Genomic DNA, 19,538 nt, shown 5'->3' on the forward strand with positions numbered 1-19,538 from the left:
AAGAGATGGTACTGCTACCTGTTCAGTCTTTTCAATTTCAAACTTTTCAGATTGATATTCAGGAACACTGAAGAGTAACCTCTCCAGTTAAAGTTAGTATTAACATTTATGAACACCTTATGCTTAGCAATCCTAAAAATTCAGAATTCTTTACATTCTGTCTATCCCTATGTTTGGGTCACAAAGCAAGCCATGTTACATTGCCTTGTAACCCAAAGGGCTGAGTACCTGCCCTTTGAGGATCCATGTCCCTTCTTTTGATGGCACTTAATACAGGGACTAAGATATCTCAAAGTGGATGAACATATTTTAGGAATAGAAAAGACAATAATTAAGACTTGCATTAGAGTTCACTGTAATTGTGGTTAGAACTGAGATAACAAATCAAGAAATAATCACTCCTTATATTGTGATTTCTGTAATTTCTTTCCCCCCATGAAGCCAAATAGAATCTCTTGTCAACAAAGGCTTTCATAGGTATATGTTGAAGCTGAGGCTGATAGCATGTGTCTATAAAGCGTATCAAAAACTTGTCTGATCTGCTTTCTCCATATGATCCAAAACATGCTGGCAATATTCTTTAGGTTAGATATGTCAAATTAGATAATGATGCTGACCAAAACCAGAATCTTGTATTTAGCGTCAAATAGAAAGAAGCCAAAGATTCCACATAAGAACAGACTTTCAGCTGTTGATCAATTTTGCTTTGCAACCACTATGCCGTCCTTACTGGGAGACAAGGTGGGAAATAGTCTTTCAAATAGTAGTATCAGAAAAAGTCAGAGAGCTGTACAGAGATTTGTAAGAATTACTGATAAAATATTTCATTACTTAGTACTTCTGTGGATGTAGTCATAAGGAAGAAATGTAGATATGGGTGATAGGCTTCTGTAGGAAATGATGGGAGAAAGGATATTTTCTTTTTCTAGATGACTTGCTTTAAACTGTTCAGGAGCATAGGAGGTGTTTGAGAGGCAAAAAAAAATAATTCCCAAATTATGGTAGACATAGCACAGTTTTTGAAGGGTGTCTGGATTTCAGACTGGGACTGGCTTCTGTCCATCCTGTTCAGAGCACAAGCAGAATGAGGTTGGGTCAGTCTGTACACAGTGGGGGTAGACATGTTCTGTGTGGTGTTTTTAAGTGTGTATACATTTGTGTTATGTAAGGATGGAAGTCTTGGCAAATATTTTTGTATGTGTCTTCCACTGCATAAATAATTTTTACAGCTTCACTGAATAAATCAGGATTGATTTCAAATAAATCAGGATTGACAGTCCTTGAACACTTTTCAAATGTTTTCATGTAAATGTCTTCGATTTCACAACCTGTTTATGATGATCTCTTGTGAAGCCATTTGGCTCTATTGAAAGCTTCACTCAGTGTCTATAGATGTAGCATACTTCTTCAGTATTAAAGAACAGCAGTAAAACATAGCAGCAGCACTACTGCAGCTTCTGCAAATTAAGTATCCTTTATACCATCCCACTGTTAATAAGAATGAGGATGCATCTTCAAACCAGAGCAAAACTGTGGAATTTGGTGAAATGGATCTGTGCAAAGGAAATCTGCATATGATGTATCACTATATCAGACATTTGCTGTATGTGATTTTAAACCAAATATAGTTTTCCTGCACATGTGTGTTTGTTACAGCTGTCATTTAAAATCTTTTTCTAGATGAAGAACTGCAGACAGCTATACAGTACCTTGGTGTCCTGGGTTTAGCAGTAGCAGTCAAAACACAGTGCTGCACCAGCTACCAAGAAGGAGAAAAATTGACTGCTACTGCTAAACCCAGGACGCTTGGCTAAAACATCTCTCCTGTAGTAGCATCATATGTGGCCTCAGATTTCCCAAAACTTCTGGTGTTTGTTCCTAGGTGGAGAAAGAAAACTTTTTCTTGTATCTGTTTAGCTGTGAATCAGTTGGATAAGATTCAGTTCAAGTAACCAAATAATTTTTGAGAATGATGGAAAATAAATTTTCCATTATTAAAGAAAAAGGTTGAAGTCTTTTTGAACAGCTGTACTGCTGAGGTGGGTGTGGGTAGAATGTTCAAGTCTGGTGGGAGTTGCCAGAAAGGATTTTGTGCATTTGAATGTACTTGAGACAAAATAGGTCTGAATTAATTAGGTTTTCGGTGAGAGGGGTGGTGACTAAAGCAGAATATTTTGCATAGTTTACTTTCCTCAGGAGCAAATGCTGTCACTTTGGCATGATTCAAGCCTGTGATCAATGCAAAGCTAACCTGCCTTTGAGGGAAAACCAGAGGCTGCTCTCTTTCTGGACTCATGATGCCTTCAGAAGGAGCCTGTAATACATGAAGAGAGCTCCACAGAAACTCTCCTTCACCCCACTGTTGCACACAGTCCAAGAGCCTGCTTTCTGCCCTTTTTATGGTAGGGCAAGCTTCTATGAAAAGAATTAGGAAACTGCTGAAAAAGGCTTTCTACCATTTGGCTGAGCCCTAGGAGAGATGGTTCTTACTTTGTACCCATCTTTATCCTACAGAATGAGCAGGAATACAGAAACAAGGATAAATACTTCCTTTTGAGATTCTACCTAGGATTTTATGACAGTCATGAATGACTATGTGTTGTGACATTAAATTTTTGCCTCTGCACCTCTATAGCAGTGTACTAGCTATTGAACTTTTAATACATCTTCATGTAGCACTTACCTAGCCTCTGTTGTCTTCCCTCCTGCCACCCATCGAGAATGACATTAAATATTCCATAGGAACATATATGGTGATGGTCCTCTGAAGTTTCAAGTAACTTGGGACAGCAAAGGCACTCTAAAGTGTGTGTGTGGCACTTAATCCCCAAATTATTTCTATTACATTTCATGCAACTTAGAATTTGAGTTATGAGACATAAACCAGTGAATTACTGTATTTCTGGGTCCTTCTAGGGCCAGTATTTTGAAGCCATACACTTATGTTTGAAAGATTGATTCTTTTGCACTCCAGCACTTTAATCTCGAGAGACATCTGTATTAAAGTAATTTAACATCAGAGTCATAGGGCTTGTTTACATGGGGAAATTGACCAGCATTGCTACAGCAGAATAGCTTTACTTCAGTGTAACTCCCCCATGTGGATGTTGGGCTCTGGAATAGAACTGACTTCATTTTGGAATAATTACTCTTACTAATTGTTCCAGACTAGAGTGTCCACAGGAGGGAGTTATGTAGAAAGAGCTATAACAGAATAGTTACAGCTCAGCTGACTAAATTCACTGGGTAGGAATGCCTTGTGCAAGATTGGATTTATAAGGGTAAAAATCCAGTAGTTACAGGAAGCTCTGCTCTCGTTGACAAAGTGGGTTGCTAGTGTTAGTTATTTCTCCTATACAAAGACTTGTAGTTTCCACAGTGCTCTGGGAAACGGCAGCAATTTTGCTTTGATAGCGTTCTCCAAATAACTCAATAAATTTAATATAAAATACAGCTTTGTCTTCCCTTTCCTATCTCCCTCATGTCTTTTCACTTTCTAAATCAAATTTACTTTTGGACATATAATTCTTGGGTGAAAAATAAGCTTTTTATTTTTTCTTACTGTATTCCCTGACCTGCTGGCATTTGTCAGTTCACTGACTCTACATGCCTCTCATTACATCTGAGTTAAAGAATACCTTCTTGAAGGATCTTTTCACCTTGGTCACCATATGGTCAGCCTTTGTCACTAAAAGGGTAGCAGGATGTCTCAGGGTTTTGGGTTGTTTGCTTCTGTTTGTTTGGTGGTCCCCCCCTCCCCAGAAGGTCAAAGAGGTGTTTGCTGATACCACGTTCTCTCTATTTTCTAAAAAATATATTGCTGATAGCTGCCTGAATGGCTGGGGAAAAGAAAAACAAATAAACCAGAGATGCTAAATAAAATTGTAACTTCTTCCATAAAACCTTCAGTTACAAAATATGTTTCATGGCTCCAGAAATCTTAAGGAATTGAGACTTTGTGCAGTTTTATGCAAGCTGTTCTGTAAAGGTGAGAGCTGTATGTTTTAGTCGTAGGTCTGCTAAAGAATCAGCATGTGGCCTTTGTGGAATCACTTGTGTCACCATTTGCTACCTCTATGCACATAGACATGCTATAAGGCATCAGGTAGCATGACTCATGCCACTGCAAGCACTAAGCTTTACTTTTCATTGCTTAAGGTGCTAAAACTCTGATAACCTGTCTGTGATAGGCTGTGGGCAGTGATGAACTTTTTCTTCCAGTTCTTCAAACCAGTTCAAAGTCAGGTGGTTGCATTGGCCTGAAGATGAATCCAAGTTAATATGCCTCATTTTACAAGATATAGCACTGTACTAACATAGTCACTCAGGATGCACTTTGTAAAATGAGGTCAGCTGGCTCACTGTTCTGAGTATAGCAATACGGATGTTTCAAAATAGCGATGACTATTGCCTTGCTATTAGACCTACGATTCAGTTGTCTCCTCTAACATGAGACCCATATCCATCATACAACTGTTAACTCGTATGGGATGTTTCTAACTTGGATTAGGAGGTAATAGGGGCATGTAGTCCCCACCTGTATCTAGGGAGTGTCTGCACCATGGCTCTTTCTGAGAGTTTACTGTGGGAGTATATTTTGCTGCTTTCCTTCAAAGCAGTGTCTCAGAAAATATGAAGAAAGTATTAAAAAATAAAAGCTATAGAAGGAGTTCAGGTAAAGCAGGGAAATCTCTTAATATGGCCACAAAGTGCTGATCTGTAACAACTGAGGCTTTGAGCACTTGAAACTTTTAATGCCCTTCTAATCTAATGCAGTGCCTCTGTGGGAAGTGAACTCTTAAATCTGCATTTAATTCTGACAAGTTGTACTGAGGCATTGAAGAGATTTTTTTAAAGAAGGATGTCAGACAGATCTGTTTCTTTGCCCCGAATTCTGAAGTTACTTGTCTACATGTCCAGTGATACGATATTTTTCAGTCACTAGACAATTACCTCTGCAGAAAGAGAACAGGAGAACACTATCCCTGTGTTCCCATGTGTCCTCATTTCTGAGCAGATTTGTCGAAGGCTAAAGCCATTACCAGTACAGTGAAGCCCACTAAAATAGGTCAGCCACAGCACTGCTGACTGCCGTGTTTCCAACACGTGGCATTGTGGCAGTGTGAGTAATTCCCTGATGGAATATATACTTGAGATTGATTAGATGGTAACTGTAACAGTTGAACCAGTATGCTTCTAACATTTTCTTCATTAAACTGAGAGACAGGATGTTTATTAAAAAGAAGAATGTTTCTTCTAAATTAAAAGAAATTGTAAATCAGACCGACTGCTAGACTCCTACAGTTGCTGTGCTGAAGGCAAGGAGATTGTTTGAACAGGACTTAGGTGGTCAGAATAGTCTCCCAGGTCCTGCCCAAAGTACTGCACTGCAGGTGTTTCAGTAGCAACAACTCATGTTTCAAGGTGTCTGGATATTAGGAAGAGGACAGCAAGCACATCATTCATCTATGTCTCCTTGGACACAGTTCCTGGCTGCCGTACAGAGGATCCCTGTTTTTAATACCCCAGTCCCCGTACAACTCAGGCCTCTTGCCCCTCAACTTGCCATCTTCTCTAGATAGCCCAGTCCAATATGATAATGTGGGACGTCTGATTTTGTAGTTATAAACTAGTTTGCAACTGTGCCAAATTAAATGCTCCAATGTGAAGCTGTCCTCAGAAGACTGCAAGATCTGATCAAGGGGGTAAAGATTGATTTTTCTAGCCTCTTAGCTTGGCATGTGAAGCTGTTTCTTAAAGAATTTAAACTATGTAATTGAGGCTTTTTGTTTTGTTTTGTATTTTTCTTGAAACAGGACTAATATGGAAATTTAAAGATCTAAGTGGTCTCTTCTGAAAGTTCCTAACATTGCTATCAGTATCATTCCTTTTTATAAACAGAACTGTTACAGTTCTAAGAAATAAAGTATTCAAAGAATGCACTCATAAAAGATTACGCATACAATGGAATTTTTTAGCCTCAATGGGAACAGAAGGCTTTGTGAGAAGTGTTTGTGTGCAATGAACATAATGTTTAAATCAATTTTTAAGCCATTGCTAATGAAACACCACCCTTTAAATAAAGAGCTACAAGGCATGCGTATTACAGATGCACAACATATCAGTTTCTGCCTGGCATATCAAGGCCCTAGGGGTTTAGGTTGTGAAACAGCTGTTCAACAAGAACCATGTTTGAAGGGAGGGGAGCAAGGAAACAGCCTGAAATGCAGCTTGGAGTGATGTGAGATTTATTCTCTTAGTTCATATTTTCTGTAGTTTCATCATATGATTTGGCAATTCTGCAGAGCTGGCATTAAACACATCACATGGGAGCATGACAGAGATACTTCTGACCCTTGGATGAATGACAGACCTTACAGAAAAGTAGTTACATGACAGTTCCTACCTGTTCCACTTTTGTAGTCCAGTTTTTGTTTCTATTGGTCTTCAATCTGTTTCTCTCATCATGTAACTGATCTGACCACATTTTCAGGGGTTTCCTTTAGTGGGGCATGGTGACGCTGCCCCTAGTCAGATTTTTCAATGAATGGAGAGGTTGGGGGCATCCTTCAGCTGCATCTCCCTTTGCATATGTTACCTGCTGCTGGAAGTCTTCCAGGCAGATACCCTTCACACCTCAACCCTGGCTTTGCTCAAACCTAACAGTACAGAAATACAATTTAAGTTGAATTGGTTATTCTGAAGGGTTTAGTGAATGGTCTGATGGGTATGTACCTTCCAGCCCATGAGTTGCTGCCACATTCTTTCCTCAGGGAGCTGTGAATGTTTTTTTCTTGAATCTATAAGGTTCATTGCCAACAGTATGGGTTCTTGATCTTGACTGGATAACTCTCAAGCTTAAAATGAATTTTCAGCATGGGTATGAGAGTGTTTCCACTGCATATAGACCTTCTCACAAACATCTACAAAACCTTGCTATCGCAATGTTCTCTTGCATACACATTCGTTCCTATGAACTTTCATGAATTACAAGCAGAATGAGACACACACAAAAAGCCACTAAGTAAATCTGGTAGTTCTTTATTCAAGTGAATGTTTAGATCAACTGATACACAATAGCTGCCCAGAACTGCTAAGTATCTCTGGTATGAATTTACGTCTGGAATTTCCACTGGTTAGCAGAGTTTGTTACATACTCATTTCAGCAAGCATAACCCACTAGAAAGTAAGCCACTGGGAAATACTGTATCTAGCTAGAGCTTTCTTTGGTCTTTTTTTTTTTTTTTGGTGATGTTTTTGTTTAACTGTCACTGCATCTGGTGAGCACATTCAGACTGAGACAAAAAAACAAAAACCAAAAAACAGAGAGCAAGTGAGAAGTTCCAGTTCGTGGAATGTTGCAAGCTGCTGTGTCACTGGGGATGGCAGGCAGGCAGGCAGAAAACTTCTCTCTCCAAAGCTTGACACTACAGTGGGAAAATGTGATACTTACTAGAGTGATGAATTGACTGAAGTCGTAACTCTGAAATAAATGTGCAGTTGCAAATACTGAATATCCTGCTCTTAACTAATTTCTCTTCCCCTTAATCCTTACACCTTATGCTTTTTCCAGTATGCTTTCTGAACTGTATTCTTTGAAATGTTACAGTCCAGATGGCCTTACGTTTTGTAGACCTAGGGGCTACTGTACGTTTTAAAACTACTTCAGTTAGTTTTATTCTAAAGTGATGGTCCCACTTAGACTATAAAATAGATTATTATCTAATTACAGTTTGCAGGTTCCATGTGGAATGAAGCAAAGATTACTTTATGTGAATTTAAAAGAAAGTATTTCATTCTTCCACTGAAGCAACAAAGCTAGAGCTGTCCTGAATCCTCAGAGAAAGCGAAGCCTGGTTCCCATGCTGTCCTGTGCACCATGCTTCCCAAAGAATGCTGTCTTCTGGCACATACAGCTCCTTTAGCCTGCAAATGTATAAGCTGTTGTCTGAAACAAGAGGAGGCATTGTCCTTAGAAAGAGCAGCAAAGCCTGAACCATGAGAACGGAAAACCTCTAGTCTCCTCTTTCATACCTGGACTTCTGCCATTATAAGGATTGCATAAGAAAAATACATCTTTTTCTAGTCTTCTTTTTCCTCTCCCTTGGAGCTGTGCTCACTGAGAGCTTTTCAAAGAGGGGAAGGAAACAGCCCAAAACTTAAGGGGGTTGCTGAGGGGGTCTAGTTCATACTAACAGTTTCTAACCTTTCCTTGCCCACCCCTCAAAGGCCTGACAGGAAGAGAATTAGCCTTAAAATTTATTCATTTCTAGCTGGATTAATGGCTTATGGCCTGACTTTCAGACCCTCTGAAGTAAACTGAAATGCTTTCCTTAACTAGTTTCCTAGTAACTGAATTCATTAAAAGTTACCTCTCCTGACAGTTTAGGTATTTTCAATACGACTGTATTGCACGGTAAGCAACAATATTGCTTCGTGACAGACAAAAATAATGTTAAAAAGATTGAAACATCTCTTATTCCAGCCAATGTTCAACATGAGGAAAAAGAGAAGAGATAAACAAAGCAGCAACCGGTGCACACATACCTCCAGGTTTCAGTAATATTAGAACATGGGAACCCATCCTCTTATGACGAGCACGAACTGAGTAGATCCAAAGATCCACTGTAGAGTTCTGGTGGTGTAAACAAGTGTAGTCACTTGGTCAAGTGTTGTTCCTCATCCCCCCTCTGCCCCAGTGCTAGTTTCAGTGAAAAAGGAAAAACGTTCTGTTTTTTTGGGGTGTATCTGCATAGTGATGGTAGCTCCACCCAAACTCTAAGCCACAGGGGCTCGTGACAACTCAGAATGGCATCCATTGTGATACACAGTTGTGGACCGGTGGCTCAGGCACCAGTCCCACACCAGCACATCTGACCAGTTTACAGAGCAGCGCACATCCCAGCATCTGGAAACACAGGCACAGCAAGTTCACGTCTGTACCTGAGTGTGTAAATATCCCCTCTGATGCTTTAATAGCCTCAAAATTTTCCGGTTTCAGTGGAGCTTAGCACCTCATCACGAAAAGTTTTCAACTGCTTTGAGGACAATCAAAGCACACACACTTAATTTTCACATCAACTGCAGGGGGGCTTGCCAGCTTAACTGCATTTGCCTGCAAAGGGGTGTCGAAAGGAGGCTGTGGTATACTGACACACAGTGCCCTGGTGTATATGATCCACGAAGCTGTGAGTTAGCCGTTGCCTTTGAATAGAAACCTTTCATTTCTCTAGATGCAGTAGTACAAGGTATGTTACATGTAACAAAGTAACATTTGGGAGCAAAGCAGTTATGAGGGGAGGCCTGGCTGGTCTAGAAACGGTGGGCATGTCCGTAGCTCACAGATCTCGTGTTGTCACCAGGCTGGGTCACCCTTGGGTTCAAGGAAGCAGTTTCACGCCTGTCCTTTAGAACTGGAACAGGCGCGGGGGCGCAGCGTGGAGCTGTGTACATGAGGCAGGTTTGATTCGTTCCTTCCCCTGTTCTTACACGAGTATTTGGTCACATGGGAAACGTTGCCTCTCCTATAGGTAGGAGGCAGTTGCGTCAACAGCCCCGCCTGCTAATGAAGCCGCAGGAGGCGAGAGGCGAAGGGTGGAAGCACCCTTCACATGCAAAGGCGGTGAAATGGGGCCAAAGAATGCGGGGTGGCATTCTGAAACCGCCGCCCGTGGGTAGCGGCGGGTGGCGAGGACGTGCCGGAGTCGGCGCTGGCTCCCGGCCCCGGACAAAGCGGCTTCCGCGGCGCTCCCGCGAGGTGGCGCCCTCTCCTCCCGCAGGCGGGCGGTGCGCCGGGGTCTGGGGTGCCGCTGCCGGCCTCCTCCCTCCCTCCATCCCTCCCTCTTTCCTCCGGCCGGAGAGTCTGCGCATCTCGGGCTGTCTGCGAGTCCGTGTGCCGAGGCGGTGCGACGTGCTGGGGCCATGCCCTGGGGTAGAGCGCCCGGCGGGTGGCGGGAGAGCAGCGGACCCTGCCTGCCGCGCCGCAGTTTTCCTGCCGGCGACTCTTCAGGAGGGCCTGAGGGGGACTGTCCGCCCTGAGGAAAATTGTTCAGTGCTAAACAAATTCACAGTGTGAGGGGAGATGGAGAAAAATGGCTAAAGTAGCTATTCACGGTTATGTCTCATCTCCTAGTACCCTCACTGATTTAAAAGCCTGTGGGACAGTCAGATGGGCATGCAGAGCAAAGGCAGGAGTATGCATGTCTTTTGCTCTAGCTGGTGAATAGAGCTGGAGAGAATTTTCGGCTGAAAGAAATGTTGCCCTGTCATTCAGGAAGACACACACTGTAGAAACATGAATATTTCAACAAGTTTGGGGTTTTTGTTGTTGCTTGGTTGGGTTTTTTTGTTTGCTTGTTTTGTGGGAAAGATTTGAAGATGGGAGAAAAGTGTCTTTATGTAAGGACATGGGAATGGGGGATGAGCCTCATTCACATTCTTCTATCTAAATTAAGTCTCTGCTCAGAATCAGAGCAGGAGCAAAAAACAGAAATGCCAAACATATATAAAAATATAGCAATATATAAAAATTTCAAATCTTGTCAAAATTTCAATGAGACATTTTGATAACTTCTACTTTTTATGAAATGTCACTTGGCTTTAATTTTATATGAAGCAAATTTTATTTTGGTAATCTAAAGGGCTGCCGTGAAATGGAAACGTTGGCCTTCTGGCAGCTCACATGGCCATTAATTGCATCTTTTCCTAATCATGTTGTGAGGGCTCTGGTGTCTTATCAGGCTGCTCTATTTATGTATATTCTGTATCTGTTTTATTGTTTGCTAGTTATCATAAAAGCTGAAGTAGGTAAAGCTCAATTGCTTGACAGTTACTTACATGCAAATGAGGTACACTTTCCATAGCTTTTAACAAATACTGTAATATAGATGTAAAACATAGAAGTTACACTTTACTCTTTGGGTCTGAGGCCTTAAGAGGTGCAAGCATTGCTGAATGTTGCAGGCTCTTTTCTCAAGTTTGCACAAATTTTGCAGTGACTGAAAGTGCTCCATTGTATTTCTTAAAAAAATCTGAACTTCCCAGAAATGTCTGAGGTATTACAGTGGCAAAACAACTCAGTTTTGCAGATTTTTGATGATGCAGACTTGTAGTGTGGTGTCTAATATAGGCTCTCTTAAGTTTAGTTTATTCCTCTGGTATTTTTTTGCAAATACTTTTCAGTGCTGAGGTTATTGTTCCTGTAATCATTCGTAGGTAGGAGATTTGTTAGTACTTTGCACTATTAATATGTGGTGGTGGTTTTCCATTTCTTCCAAGACTAGAAGCTGCATCCCTGTGCGTTGTAGTGGGCTCAGCTGTAAAATGGGAATCATGATATTTATGTGAGGGAGGTCAGGACTCACTCATATGTAAAATACGTGGCTGTAAATTCAAACCTTTAGGAGTAGATGAATTGACCTTATGAATGAAACCTCCACCCTTCTATGATGACTGATCCTGTTTCTCTGAAGCCTTTTGGAATGGAACTGGAGTATTTCACATGTACAGAAATCTACACAAAGGCTATCCAGGCTTGTAAAGTGTCAGAGGTGCCAAGCTCACTAAATATGTGCAAGATTCCAAAAGCAGTTTGAAAAAATCTTTTTTTCCTTCCACTGGCAACACTGAAAGTTTTGTATTCCTGCATTAAAATGCTTATCATGCTTTAAATTATTACCGTATGGCATTTATAAAAATTATTTCCTTGCTCTCATTACTCCAGAAAGAAAGATTAGCATTATCTATACACAGCAATTTTTGCCATTGAAGCATTCAGCTTATACACTTTGAAGAACCTCTGATCAAAATACTATGTAAGAACATGATTATATTATTTGGCTAACAGTAATTTCTATAGCAATAGATTAAATAGACTCTTGTTTCCACAGGATTTTTGTAATGAGTACAAGGATGGAGATGATGGCTTTCAGTTAAAAGTGCAATTATTTTTGTAACGTACCAAGATTCTTCTTTCAGATACTCATAACTTGCACAGCTTTCAGGCAGAATTACTACATTTTTGCTTACAGAAAAGCAAAAAAATTATAAGGAAACTTTGAACAGAATGTATCTCCCCTTTTTAAGTCACACTGGTGCCTGGCACATGAATGCTTCTGCTGCTCTTATCAAAACATAAATGGACATGTGCCTATCTTAATAGTAATTTAGCCACAGATACTGTAACTTGCCTGTTTTCATGGATGTTGCTGAGTCACAGAACTTTGCAGGATAGGTTTTATGACCACTTGCCTAGATTTTTCAACACCTAGTTATTTGCACATCGTGTCAAGGACACAGGATATACAATGCTGTAGCATAATCTCTGTACTTATTTTACCTGAGCATGGTTGGCAAATTGCAAAAGCGAATTTTGAAATATATCCCCTGTCTTTCATGTGTTTTGATGCTGGTCTTCCTTCTGTAATATTTAGCTGTGATTCAGAGTGCAGAGAATTGCTTTTGTGCAATTTAAAGGTTACATGTTCTTTAAAACCTTGACATGTTTTCACAAGCACTGTAGGAAATCTGTAAGTTTTGGTGCTGCTGATGATATACTCAGGAGGTTTAGAAGAACAAATGTTAGGGTGAAGGCTCCCAAGTTCTGTTTCCCACTTGGTTATCATCTAGGCGTACAAACATTTCTGTAACACATATAAATAGGCATCCATTTGGGTTGATTATTACAACCTTACCCAAATGGGAGAATTGAAGTTCAGGAGAGAATATGGGTTCACAGGAGTATGTGTGAGGAAGAAATCAGCATCTGAAACAGGATGTGGCTCCAACATAAGCAAAGTTTTAACGCCCATATGTCAGCTCTTTCTTTACCTCCAAACAAATTACTTTGTCAGTTTCTACTTTCTTGCCTGAAAATGGAAAGAAAAAAAGTGATTGCAAAATAATAGCACTCATTTAATATAAAACTCTTTGCTTACTAGCCCTTTTATTCATTGACTATATGAAGATGCCTAAGGAAGACACTGTGGTAACGTAACACTTTATATAATGCAAAGTTCAAGTTCAGTAAGCTTCAGTACAGTCCATGCATTTTTCATATGTGGCTCTGTCCTCAAGTTTCAAAGAAATACACAGGTAAGCCAAACTTGAAAAATTTTTTTTGGAGCTTTCACACTGAGAAACTTACTCAACCTTTCCAGAAGCTTAGAAAGCCATGCTTTTGAAAGTTTTTAATATAGGTTCCACTTGGATTGACTTTATTAAATTTGTTAATCATTGCTTTTCCTTCTGTTCTGAATGAGAATGTTGCCATCTCAGAACATGCAGATTAGTAACTACTGAGCTAAGGAGGAGACTCTCTTGAACAGTAATCCTATTGCTTTATATTCCTTCTGCTGTCTTTCTGGTGTCTCAAAAAATGTTTTTGAGTTACAGCATCTCTTCAGGTCCACCTACTTTGTCCATGGCCTGAAAAAGATGAAGCAGGAACACTGTAATGAGAAACTTGTTTCTGGTCTGTCAGTCTGCTTCTTGCGACTTCAGCTACGTATTGAATATGTGTATGCCAGTTTAGTAGCTCTGTGGAAGATATATCACATGTATCCTAGGAGAGCTGTCATACCCTGTCCCTTCTTCATTTTGGTTGTGCTGCATGTGTAACTTCATAAATAAACATTCGTTCATTGAATGTAAATTTGGCTGAATCACTCTGCATATGTGAATCATTTATTCTTGAACAGAATAACTTTCTGTATTCAGTAACTTAAATATTATGTAACCACTTCAAAACTTGTACATTTGAAGGAAAAAAGAAAACAGTTTTCTTCTGGCCTCTTTCCTTCATTTCTGTAGAAACCTTTTCAATTGTGATTCTGCTTTGAAACACAAAAACATCAGCTCCATTTTATTCAGAGCTTTAGCTTGTGTTTGTCTAAGGCATAGTGGAAAATAACCTTTTACTGCATTTTGCTTCTGTTATCATTTAGAGCTAACACTGCTCTGACAGAAGGACTCAAGTTATGCTGTGTCACATGCAGCATCAAAACTGTTTTACTGAATTGTAATAATTTACAATACAAGAGCAAACTCACTGCTAGAGACATAGCAAGCATCACTGAGTCACAGTAGAATACTGGTTTGTGTGTCCCACCCCTCTGGTACTGTCAGAATACAGGAGAAAGTAAACACTTCACAGGATTTACATAGCATAGGCTGTATTTGCGCAGTCTATAAATGATTATTATAGAATAGAATCATAGAATAGGTTGGAAAGGACCTCCAAAGGTCACCTAGTCCAACCCCCCTGCAATGAGCAGGGACATCTTCAACTAGATCAGGTTGCTCAGAACCACATCCAGCCTGGCCTTGAATGCCTCAAGGGATGGCTATGTTTAATTGTGAGTCACTGAATGCAGTAAGCAGGGATCTTCATGGAGACTAGAGTCCATTTTGCAAAACTAACTTCTGTGACTAGCTGCTCTTTGCAGATGTATCAATCTGACATCCAGAGAAACCTTGACAAACTTGAGAGGTGAGTCTGTGAGAACCTCATGAAATTCAACAAGGCCAAGTGCAAGGTCCTGCACCTCGGTCAGGGCAATCCCAAGAACAAATACAGGCTGGGTGGAGAATGGTCTGAGAGCAGCTCTGAAGAGAAGGACTTGGGGGTGTTGGTTGATGAGAAGCTCAATGTCACCCAACAGTGAGCATTTGCAGCCCAGAAAGCCAGCCATATGCTAGGTTGCATCAAAAGGAGCATGACCAGCAGGTCAAAGGAGGTGATTCTCCCCCTGTACTCTGCTCTCATGAGACCCCACCTGGAGTACTGTGTTCAGCTCTGGGGCCCCCAACAGAGGAGGGGCATGAACCTGCTAGAGAAAGTCCAGAGTGTTACGAAGATAATCAGGGGGCTGGAGCATCTCTCCTATGAAGACAGGCTGAGACAGTTGAGGTGTTCAGCCTGGAGAAGGCTCAGGGTAGACCTTAGAGCAGCTTTCAGTACCTAAAGGTGGCCTACAAGTAGTCTGGAGAGGGACTTTTTACAAGGGCATATAAGGATAGGACAAGGGAGAATGGCTTTAAGCTGACAGAGGGGATCAAGCTGAGATCTAGCTGAGATTCTAGGAAGAAGTTCTTTACTGTGAGGGTGGTGAAGCACTGGCACAGGTTTGCCCAGAGGTGCTGTGGAACCCCCATCCCTGGCAGTGTTCAAGGCCAGCCTGGACGGGGTTTTAAGAAACCTGGTCTAGTGGAAGGTGTCCCTGTCCATGGCATGAGGGGTGGAACTAGATGACCTTTGGAGGTCCCTTCCAACCCAAGCCGTTTTATGATTCTATCATTTGCACACATGAGGCTTTATATTAGAACAGTAACAGACAAGAAGCTGCAGTCCTAGATTGTTGAGAGCCTTGTCTGATGTAAGACAGGAAATTTAGTAGTTCTGTAGCACAAGCATGATTCACTCATGCAAGCAACAGTGATCTCTGAAGTTGGTGTGCAGGATAACAGGTGGAGGGATTTAAGTATCTGAGTGTTTAAATGTACATTTCCCCGTTACTTCTTCTTACTTCTCGGAAGTAGTATTTTGACAGTGTAACAAAAGACTTGCTGGAGGATCTGCTTTCTTGTGCTTCCAACCTATTTTGCCATGAGTTTGCTGTTACAGAATATGAAAAGCCTGGTAAGTTCAAGGAAATGGGACATAGCTGTTCTCTTCTGGATCTCTGTGAGTACCCACCTAGGTGTGTACAAGGCCTCACGCCTTCGTCTTTCTCACACAGGAGCAACCCGTTGATCAGTTGCACTTACCCAGTGGGCTCTCTTTTGTTTCTGGTAACTGTTCTTCTTTTGGACTAGGAGATTTGTGATTGAGAGGGAATAAACAGGGCAGTCTGTTTCAGCTAAACTGCTGTTTAACAGCAGGGCCAAAGCATAACATTAAAGAAATAGGATAGCAAAATTACACTTTGTCTACACATAGTTCACCTTTCCAGAGGCCTAACTTTCCTCTTCCCAGGGTTCCTAATAGTTCTACCTTTCCCTAATTACGTGTATAGAAGAGTCTGATTTCCCAATCTCAAGAGAGAATCTCTGTCACTTTCTCTTACGTGTACCTCTTGAAAAACTATTGAATCCCTGGATCCCTGCTCTCCTTGCAAGGACTGCTTATCTCTTGGGAAAACAGGTTGGACAGAGCCTTGAGCAATATGGTCTAGTATGAGGCATGCCTGCCCATGGCAAGGAGTTGGAACTAGATGATCTTAAGGTCATTTCCAACCCTAACGATTCTATGATTCTATGATTATTGGCATTCAGTCTCAAAAATAAATCCAAGTAAATACTTACGTAGAAACAGTTTGCAATTGTGATCTGCCCGAGGCCTGTGCTCTGCCTCCCTGATATTGTTCAGGCTGAGCGTGGGATTTAAATTATCCTGGTGATTAAAGATCAAGCTTGTTTGAGCCTTAAAGGGACTTTTTGTGTTTGAGTCCTCTCTAGACGCTTTAGGCTATACTGTTGTGCTAATTTTTTCGGTAGGTAATGATAGAAAACTGGAATGTAACAGTTTCTGCGAATTAAACTGTATATCTGCTATGGTACTGCTGGGCTTGGAAAAGCACAGTAGGCCAGATGCATGTTTAATGTGGCTAGGCTCAAGGATCCTGAAAATAGGATGTGGTTTGATCCAAAGTGAGAGATATTAGCTTAATTTTCCATCTGCGAAAGAGTTCCACTGTGCTGTTTACATTACTTCTCTGAGCCTTCCTCAGCCTGAGCACTTCGTACAGTTCTTTAGAAGAGGGTAATTCACCCTCTCCCTTCACAGGATATATCTCTGCAAACTCTCAGGTCTCTGAGAGCCCCCTCTGTGCCCTGTTACTTTACTTTTGCAGACCTTGGCACTTTGCTAACTCTTCTTCCTGGATGTGGCTCCCAGCAGGGCCATTCAACACTGCTGTTAATCAGGCAAAGGGCTGAATACAAAACATGTGCTGCTCCTGCTCCTTGTTATACAAGCCATGCTTCCTGCCTCCCCAGTGCTCAGCAGAGCTTGCAGTGCAGTTCCTATTTAATGAAAACATATGACCAAAAAATAGTCTGTTATCAACTCAGGTTTTTTAAGATGCTCCCTAAGCCATTCAGCTGTCCCACAATCCAACTTACTTGATCATCTGCTGCTTCAATAATATCCTTTCTGTTTCTGGAGCTTAATCCAGTTTTGTGTGATCAACCTTAGGAAGCAGGAGTAAGTAAGGAATTGAAAAATGTTTCTTGTTTTTCCGCTAAGCAATTACCTATTTTATTGGGATTTTCCAAAAATGGTGTAGTCTCTATTCTTAAAACAGTATGATATAATATTACAATATGTACAATGTATACTGTTGTGCAAAAAAAAACCGTATCTTCAGCAAAAGCCTCAGAGAACTTGAAAACTAGACTGGCAAACACATATCAACAAACACTATCCTATCATTGACAATATATATTTTCATGCAAAAGCAATTGATTGTACTTACTCTGTAGCGTTCCTTATCAACATCAGTGATTTTAAATGTACTATATACATTCACAGCTCAGATTTCCATTTCTGAACTTTGCGGTGTCCTTGCTCAAAGCTCATAGGTACAAGGAAAATCCTTAATATGTTCCGTTGTGTCACATGGCGCAGACACTCTTTAAAAATCAAAGCTTTCACTATACCATTTCTCCTGCCAACATTTCTGAGTGTTAAACAAGCTAAATTTCATAGTTAGAAGCCAGAATAAATATTTCTGCCACTTGCTGCTCAGTGTTAGTCTGATTTCACTCTAAGCTACAGTAAAGATGTTCCTGGAAAAAGAAATCATTGGCTGATGATCATCTTTCAGAATGTATTAGAAAGCTGAATGTATTCTGACCAGGATTTAATTGAAAATAGATGAAGAAGGTTTCTATAGTGTGTGTATGTAAATACCAACATGCATTAGTCTAGCTTCTTACATATATTTTTGATGGGGTCAGCTGAAGATCAGCGGTTCCAGAAGGCAATTACTTGACTTTGAGATCTGTGCTGGGATGTGGTGAATTTCCCTGACGGGTGTCTTTCCCTTCATTAACTACAAGAGGAAGCTGATACAATCAGCAAAGTCTAGGTGCGTCAGTGACTGAAGTGGCTACAGTTATCTATGATAAATCCACTTGGTACCTTAAGTGTATGTACATATGCAGCACAGAAAACCTGGAAAGCACAGAATATTCAAAGTCATGTGCTGTGGTGCTGCAGAGATGATTTATTGTTACACATAGCGCACAGACAATTTCCTGTCAACTCTGGCTTATTCCAGATTTGTCCCATTTCTGCAGCCTGGAACCTTGCCTTCCAAAGCAGAGGATAACTCTGTAATCATGTACATACCTTCACATAACAGTGACAGTTGTTTCATCTGCTGTGTGATGTAGAAAATTTTGTGTGTATGCTCAGATGTTATCAGTCATGCTCCAAACACATGATAAATTAATATTCAATCACACTGCATCTGTTTCAGAAAACATGTCCTCTGAATGTCACAGACTATTTTGGGTAGTCAGGTGAAATGCTGCCTGCTTTTGCAAATGCAAAGTCAGTTGCACAGGATTCTGAGGTAGAGAAAAACTTACTTCTGAAATAAAACCAAACCAAACTGATAAAAAATTAACCTTATGCCTATAGTATGTCATGATCGGAATTTCTCACATCTCTGACTTCCCTAGAAAAGTGCTGTTTCATTCAAATGAGATATGGTAGACAGTGGCCCATAAGAATGTAGGTTGTGGCAAATGCTAAGTAGAACAGGCTTTATCTGGCAGGCAGAGTGATTGCTACCTAAAAAAAACATGTTACAGGTCTCTGTAGGCAATTTTCCTTGCAGTTTTGTTTGATCTGTATTTATGCTGCAAGCCAAGGATTTTGCATAGGGCTGCATACAAGGAAAGGCATATGTTCTACACTGTGGAGGAAAGAAAAAGGAATGGAAGGATATGTGGAGAGAGAAGAAATGGACTATTTAAGTCTCCCCACAACACAGACTCCAGGATTTTTATCCCACTATTTGTCGCATTGTGTATTTCATGATAAATCAAAACCCCACTAATAGAATAATGTCCAAGTTATGCTATAGCTAGTCTTGTCCTGGTCATCTAGACTCATCATCTTCCACTGTGTTTTGTACCCTTCCTCAAAATTTCTCCTAGATTGAATGAAAAGAAATTTATTAGACAATACCTACTAGCTAAAAGAACAGAGGAAGGGTACTGAAGATGCAGACAGCGTGAATTTTTTTCATAGAACTGAGAGAAATGTCATTGAGTTATCTGGTATTTTTGTTCCTACTAGAGGTGAAACAGTATGACAGGCTTAGTAATCCCAATTTCATGCATAAAAATGACATCAGATGATGCTTGAAATAATGTCAGGGGCAGCAAGAGGTGCCAGCCCAATGGGCTGAAATAATAGAGAGTCAATAAGACACGGTTTTAATTTATGTAAAATGGACGCTTCCAAAGAAGGCCCAGGGATGAGATTTAAAGATAAAGGAAAACCAGTGACATTGGTCTAAGATACT

The 19,538-nt window shown here is 40.6% G+C and overlaps 1 long non-coding RNA gene across 1 annotated transcript in view; it reads left to right on the forward strand.

Annotated features, from left to right (window-relative positions):
- The window catches only part of LOC133269514 (uncharacterized), an 85,239-nt gene that overhangs the window by 27,852 nt on the left and 37,849 nt on the right, over positions 1-19,538 (forward strand). Inside the window, exon 2 of the long non-coding RNA XR_009743481.1 lies at positions 15,549-15,637. This is a non-coding gene — a long non-coding RNA (uncharacterized LOC133269514). The remainder of the gene's footprint in view (positions 1-15,548; positions 15,638-19,538) is intronic.

The sequence above is a fragment of the Pezoporus flaviventris genome, unplaced genomic scaffold (genome assembly GCF_033815535.1).
Source record: "Pezoporus flaviventris isolate CSIRO_AGI_PZ_B2104156 unplaced genomic scaffold, CSIRO_AGI_Pfla_v1 ptg000015l, whole genome shotgun sequence".
Classification (NCBI taxonomy): domain Eukaryota; kingdom Metazoa; phylum Chordata; class Aves; order Psittaciformes; family Psittacidae; genus Pezoporus; species Pezoporus flaviventris.